The sequence below is a fragment of the Rattus norvegicus genome, chromosome 3, assembly GCF_021556685.1.
Source record: "Rattus norvegicus strain SHRSP/BbbUtx chromosome 3, alternate assembly SHRSP_T2T, whole genome shotgun sequence".
NCBI lineage: Eukaryota > Metazoa > Chordata > Mammalia > Rodentia > Muridae > Rattus > Rattus norvegicus.
In genome coordinates this window covers 157,792,568-157,799,348 of record NC_141536.1, presented here as the reverse complement: position 1 = coordinate 157,799,348, position 6,781 = coordinate 157,792,568, and the positions used below count along the sequence as shown (strand labels likewise).

Below are 6,781 nucleotides of genomic sequence, written 5' to 3'. Positions count from 1 at the left end.
CGAACTGGCCACAGGCTCTGCCTCCAGGGCTCAGTGTTCATAAATTTCCTCATTGTCCTGGCTCAGTCTTGCTCCTGAGTCGCACACTTGGCCACGATGGGACTGTTGGGGTCTGTGAGTCTGATCAGATTCCCATGCCCTTTCGCTGCCTCTCCTGTCAGGAGTTCAGAAAAGTCCAGTTCCTTGAACAGATTAACCCTCAACCTCGAAGAGCACACATTTGCCCACAAGGTTAGCTAGCCCTCTCCCTTCTCCCAGCCCCCTCCCCAGCACTGATGGAGGCATTTATCTTCCCGCTTGGGAGGTCACTCCAGCTACGTGCCTGTTACCTCAGGTGTTAATGGTTGACTGTCCATAAGATCGCACAAAGAAACAAGGGAAATAGGCTGACGCATACCTGGGCCCCAAAGACATGCAATGTCGTTTAGGGACCCTGAGGATATTCTGGTAGTCCCTCCAAAGTCTCTGGCAATGTAATATAAAACAGAAGCCATCAACACAGAGTACACACTGACTTCAAATGTGTAACTCAACGTAAGCCCGAACTTCAGACCTGTCTTTTCAAGATCGCATAAGGATGTGAAGAAAGGAATTTATTTTCTTTATCTTTAGCATCTTTAACTCAACAATCTGAAATCACAAACTGGTAATGCTTCAAGACCCAAAATTCCACAGTACAAAACTCATTCCATGTGCAAAACTATCAGAACATCGTGTATAAGGTATATCTGAGACATAGAGGAGGGTCACGTTTGGAGTGGGATCGGGTCCCCATGCCAATGGGGGTGATGTTAGAGCTGCAGGGTGATGAGGTCAAAGCTAAGGCTTTGAGGGTGAAGAGGCAGCGTGAGCCTAGACCAGAGAGGAGAGGTAGGACTCTCAGAGTCACAGGCTATCTTCCCCTCTGTGTATTCTCATGTCCTGAGAGGCATTCAGCAAACCTGAGAGAGAAGACTGAGGCTGAATCATGGAGATATGGAGTAGATGAAAATACTGCAAACACAACAGTGTGTAACGGGGAAATGCTCCTGGGTCACTGCACGTTGTGGAAGGGGTGGGTCACATGAGAACAGGAGGGAGAGCCAGTCTCCTTCAGCCATCAAATGGGAGTCACAGCCTGGCCCCAGTTTGCCTGAGTGATACACAGAGATGGGAACAGAGACAGGGTGGTTTACTTGGGAGTAACACTGGATGGTTATCTTCTTCATTTCATTTAATTCTATATGTATTTTCCTAATCCATCTGTCTTATTTTTAATATGACATAAGTTTCTATATAGCCATTTATTTTTAAGAAATACGAGATATTATCCCAGTGAGGACGATCTTGAGTCCAGGCTATGTGTGGGTAACACCATTCTTGCCCTTACTACGTCTGGCTGTTGTGCATATTTTATATGTTTTAAGATGATATTTTTAATTTTTAAAAACTACACGAAGATTGCCCACGTGGGTTTGTGCACATCAGTGCAATGCTTATGGAATCCAGAAGATGGCGACAAATCCCCTGGAACTGGAGTTACAGGCGGTTGTGGGCACCCAGTGCGGGTGCTGAGAACTGAACTTGGGAAGAAAGAGCTATAGTAGTCTTAATCGCTGAGCCATCTCTCCAGCCCCGCTGTGCTTATTAAATATCACCCAGGGTAATGTAAAAGTATCTCCATGATTCAGTCTCAATCTTCCCTCTCACGTTTGCTCCCTACTTCTGAATGCATCTCCCGACATGAGAATATACAGAGGGGAAGATAACCTGTGGATGCCCCCTGCCAAGAATCCTACCCAGCCCCTCTGGTTCACCCTACTCACCCCTGCCTCTCCACCTGCAAGGCCTTAGCTCCCACCTCCTCGACCTGCAACACTAACGTCACCCTCGTTGTCAGATTAATTTATCGTTCCTGTGACACAATGCATGACAGAAAGCCATTAAAGATGTAAAGTCTTAACAGTGGTTTACAGTCTGAAGGAACACAGTCCCTTGTGTCCACAGTGAGAAAGGCTTGGCCATGGTGGGAGTGACTCTTGGCAGCAGTGGGTATTTGCAACACAGCTTTTCACCTCACTTCTGTGCATAGAAAGCTCATGACAGAAGTGGAGTTGGACCATGGGCACTCACCCTCTGCCCCACTCCCAGGAATCACTTCCTTCAACCCAGCCCCACTTTCTAAAGGTTCCCAACTGAAGACCAGATGTTCAAACATGTGACCCGTGAGAGACAATCTGCATCGAATCGAAAAACAACTCTTTTAGGAGGATGTCTCCTTAGCAGAATTTTTGAATCATTCAGTCACCATACACATATGAAAGATAAGTGGTGCATACTGGATACCGGCCACCTCAAATGTCACCGCCAACTCAAGACTATGAAGCGTCAGCAACCTTGAGGTCCCCAGTTGTCAAGAAGAACTATTGGCAGGTGGTAATGTCAGCCCTAAAGAAAATGTGCAATGTTAGGAGACCCTGCTTGGTCTCCAGGTCCAGGGGCTGAGATGGGCGTCTTCTAGGTGGAGGCTAGTATTGCTGTTAAATGTCTTGTAGTGAGTGTCTAAGGGAGCCATCCAGATTTGGGATGGTCTGGCCCCAACTGTCGGGGGTACTGGGACTGAAGAAGCCCAGTGTCCTGGAGTGGACAGAATGTTCCCATCTGTGCAAACCACACTTATAGCAGGACAGCCAAACAGCTTCAGCCATCACTGGGGACAGGCCCTGATACACACATATGACCACGCCAGCTCAGACAGTCAACAGGTTCTCCAGGGCAGGAGTGAGGACTGGAAAGAAAAAAAGACAGACAAAACTATTACACGACTCCAGCCAGTTCTGAGGCTAAAGCAGACTTTTCATTTTCCAATCTGCTTTGATTCTGTTTTCAGTACATGCAGAATATAAAGATCAGTTTGGATCAAGGGACAAGCAAGTCTCCTGTAAACACCTTTCTGGGGGTTAGTCAGGATGACCAAGACAAAAGACTGCCACACATGCTTCCACTGAGCCTGCTCTGAGCTTTGCACTAATTCAAATGTAAATTTTCTTAATCAGGGCCCATTTCCTGAGCCCAAGCCCAAAGCCAGATTCCTGCCCCTGGTTTATTCTTTGGTCCTGATAAGGTCAGATTCCTGCCCAGTGTCTAGGAGCAAAGCAAGTGGTCCCAAAAAGCTCTCTATACAAACACAACTGAGACTCACCAAACATTGTCAAGCACAGAGGTCTCTGTTGTGTCAGAGGATTTGCCTGTGAAGGGCCATCTTGGATCGTGAATCCTCAAACCTGCCTCCAGTGTCTTTGGGATCGTGGCTCACATCTAAAACACTGTGTGCTACTCCAACCTCCAGCATTTGCTCCTGAACCCCCTCTTCTCTCTGATCGACAGATACAGGGCCTTCTGGTCAACCTGCTTTAGTTACCTGAGAACATGACTTTCTATCTCTATAGCATCACTTCCCACAATCACGAAGTAAATGTCACCAAGTCCATGTAAATTCTACATCCAGATAGCTCAAATGGCACCCTCTAGACCGGGTGACTGTCCCCTATCAATCACTATTGGTTCCTGTTATAGTTGTAAACTAAAAATTTTATATTTCTAAGCTAACTGATTTTTAAAGGATGAGCAAGAAGCCAGTGGAGAGAAATGGATGCATCAGGGGTGGGAGGTTCATTGGATCATCCCTTGGAGGTTTCATATCTCCGCGGTGACCAAGGGCAAGCCTGAGTGATCCTTGGACCCATGGCAGTTTCACCATCAGATAGATCTCCCGGTAACGCTGGCGCCTCCTTTCCTGTGGATATAAAGAACACATACAAAACAGCGTGAAGATGACCAGGATGCAATGGACACTCAGGGGGTGGTTTTCTCTGCTGTCCCCATCCCCAGATCAGAGCATCAAAGCTGTGGTGGTTGGAATAGGGATGCACCACCCCGTAGACTCACATGTTGGAATGCTTGGCATGTACAGAGTAGCATCATTGGGAGGGGTGGGTGTGGTCCTGTTTCAGGAAGTGTGTTACTGTGGAGGAGGGCTTTGAGGTCTCCTAGGCTCAAGCTAAGCCCGGTGTGGCATACAATCCTGCTGCCTTTGGGTCAGGATGTAGAACTCTCAGCTTCTTCTCCAGCACTAGGTCTGCCTGCCCTCCATCCTCCATGATGACAATGGACTAAACCTGCAAACTGTAAGCCAACCCCCAGTTGAACGTTTTCCTTCATAAGAGTCACCGTGGTCATGGTGTCTCTTCACAGCAATGAAACCCTGTCTAAGACAGCAGGCTTTGTCCTTGCTGTTACTCTCATGGAGATCCCTGGGAAAAGTTGTATCAATCCTCTTATAGCTTCCAGCTAATGGAGTAGGGTGTTTCCCAAACAGAGGTTAGGATGGAGGTAGGGCACTTCCATTTTTTTTTGTAATTTGGAGGTTAGCAATGTGGTGCCAGGGTCCAGGAAAGCTAAACACACCCACCATGGTGGGGATGGGGTAGGGTAGGGCATGTAGCTCAGTGGTTAGAGCACTGGCCACACTCAGGTGCGAGCCCGGGGACTTGCCCCTCAGTGCTGCCGCAGCAACAGAACAATAGCAAAAACCAAAAGAACCAATCTGTGCTGTGTGGCAGCCTGCGTCCCGTCCCTGAGGTCCCTCTGAAAGCCGCTATGTGCTTTTCAAGTTGCCAGCCTTCTAAACAGAGTTCAGTTCCCACCTCAGCAGTGGGATATGCCAGGCTTTCCTACGGGTGGCCACGGCGTCAGCTGGAGGTGCCAGGGCGAAAGAAACTGTCTCAGAGAGGAAGGGACTAGAGGCGAGCACCATTCCAAATATCACCTCGTGTTTATAGGACCCTGGTTTGATTCCACCTGGCACAAGGCACATAACTAAATATTAGGGTGGCAAGGGCCAGGCCTAGCTTGGAGACATTCCCATTTTCTCAGTCCTTTTTTTTTTAAAGCCTGGCCTAGGGTTGGCTAGATATAACAGCCACTGAATATATATCTCATCACAGTTTGTAAAGACAAAAAAAAAAAAAAAAAATCGTTGCCAGCACAAGGGGGTGAAAGAATGCCAAATTTCAGTCTCAGATAAAAATTTTGTTCCTTGCTAAAATTTGCTGGAAATGGCTATATATATATATATATATATATATATATATATATATATATATATATATCAAACTATAATTTCCACTCCACTGTAGATGTGAAAGAGGAAACCAAGAAAGATTTTTTGGAAAAGAGCATAGATGTGGGGGCAAAAAATAGAAACGTACTGATCCTGTTTCCTCCTGGTTCCTATTTTTCCTGTTTCCTTTTATACCAACGAAGCTCTAACATCTCCTAATGAGCCCGGGCACTGCTGTCCTAACTTGACTTGTGGTCGCTGCCCACTTTTCGGAACCCCTCCGCTGTTATTCCTGTTATTCACAAAAGTGAGTACGGCTCACTGTCAGTCTTGTAAGCCGAGGTTTTCTGAGGGTGGCTGTAATTCAGTCAGCCACTGTGTGTTAAATTAACAACCCTGTCAGGCTAACAGTGAGCCTGTGCATGCTCTAACATGTGCAGTGAAAGATGATCTACGTCCATCCACCCAGGCCGGCAAACGAGTTTAACATCCTTTGGACAAATGTCTATTAAGTCGCCAAGCTGGGCCCTGTGCCGATTGCTGGGAATTCGTTTGTAGACTTGACAGGTTTGTTCCGGTCCCCATGAAGCTCACCGTTTCAGGGGAAACAGAGCCTTCCACAGTATGACCCAAGCTCGGAGGGGAAGCAGTGTGCAGTGATAGAGCGGAGGGGGAAAAAAATGAGATAGACAAGGAAAGGGCTGGAATGTTCTGTATAGAATATATTACACCCTGATGTACAGCCTGTTCTACCCAAATTGAAGCACCCGCCTCCTGCTTCAACTGATTCAGGAAGCTGATAGACAATGAAATTGACAGAAGTCCCACCGTTCCATAACAGTGAAACCACTGGGAGAAAGAGTATCTCTCCAGTGGAAATACCAACCATCAACAGGTTGCTCCTGAGAGTTTTTGTGAGTCGTTGGCTACTCTGGGGTGGGCCTTCCGGTGGTTTGGCTATCTTCCGGTGATTCGGCTGCCTTCCGGTGGTTCGGCTATCTTCCGGTGGTTCGGCTGCCTTCCGGTGGTTCGGCTATCTTCCGGTGGTTCGGCTGCCTTCCGGTGGCTCGGCTGCCTTCCGGTGGCTCGGCTGCCTTCCGGTGGCTCGGCTGCCTTCCGGTGGTTTGGCTGCCTTCCGGTCATCCATACTCCTAGGCTCAAACTCTTCCTGGAGCAGAGGAAAGCTTCCTCCTGGCTGCCTACAGGAGACAGTTTCTTCTGCTGCCTCCTGATCAAGATGGAGGATTCCCAGCTCCTTCTCCAGCACCAAGTCTGCCTGTGTGCTGCCATGCCCCACGCCATGATGATAGTAGGCCGAACCTCTGAAACTGTAAGCCAGCACGGATTAAATATTTCCTATAGAAGAGTTGTTTTGAATGTGGTGTCTCTTGACAGCAATGAAACCCTGACTAAGACAAGAAGTAACAAGGATTTTATGTCACGTATGCAGTAAGCTCTATTCAGTGACCGGCACATGGAAAGAGATTAGTGACTTTTAGTGCTTTTAACTTTTAAGAATTTTAGTGTCCGATGCTGCTCCCTTCAAAAGGCCGAATCTGTTTTTCTGTGGTTGGTGCCTGTCAGGGCTGACTGGAAAGAACCTTGAGTATCGGGGACTCACTAATGTTTTACGATATTTTACCTCACTTTATGGTAGTCATTTATGACAAGAACAGGGTG

General features: G+C 47.5%; 1 long non-coding RNA gene across 1 annotated transcript; it reads right to left on the bottom strand.

Moving 5' to 3' along the window:
- Positions 1-590: 590 nt before the first annotated feature.
- On the bottom strand, positions 591-6,155 carry LOC108350529 (uncharacterized). The gene is made up of 3 exons (XR_015683987.1): positions 5,988-6,155; positions 3,182-3,775; positions 591-2,767 (listed from the first exon to the last, which is right to left on the bottom strand). It is a non-coding gene; the product is annotated as an uncharacterized LOC108350529 (long non-coding RNA).
- Between the last annotated feature and the right edge of the window lie 626 nt (positions 6,156-6,781).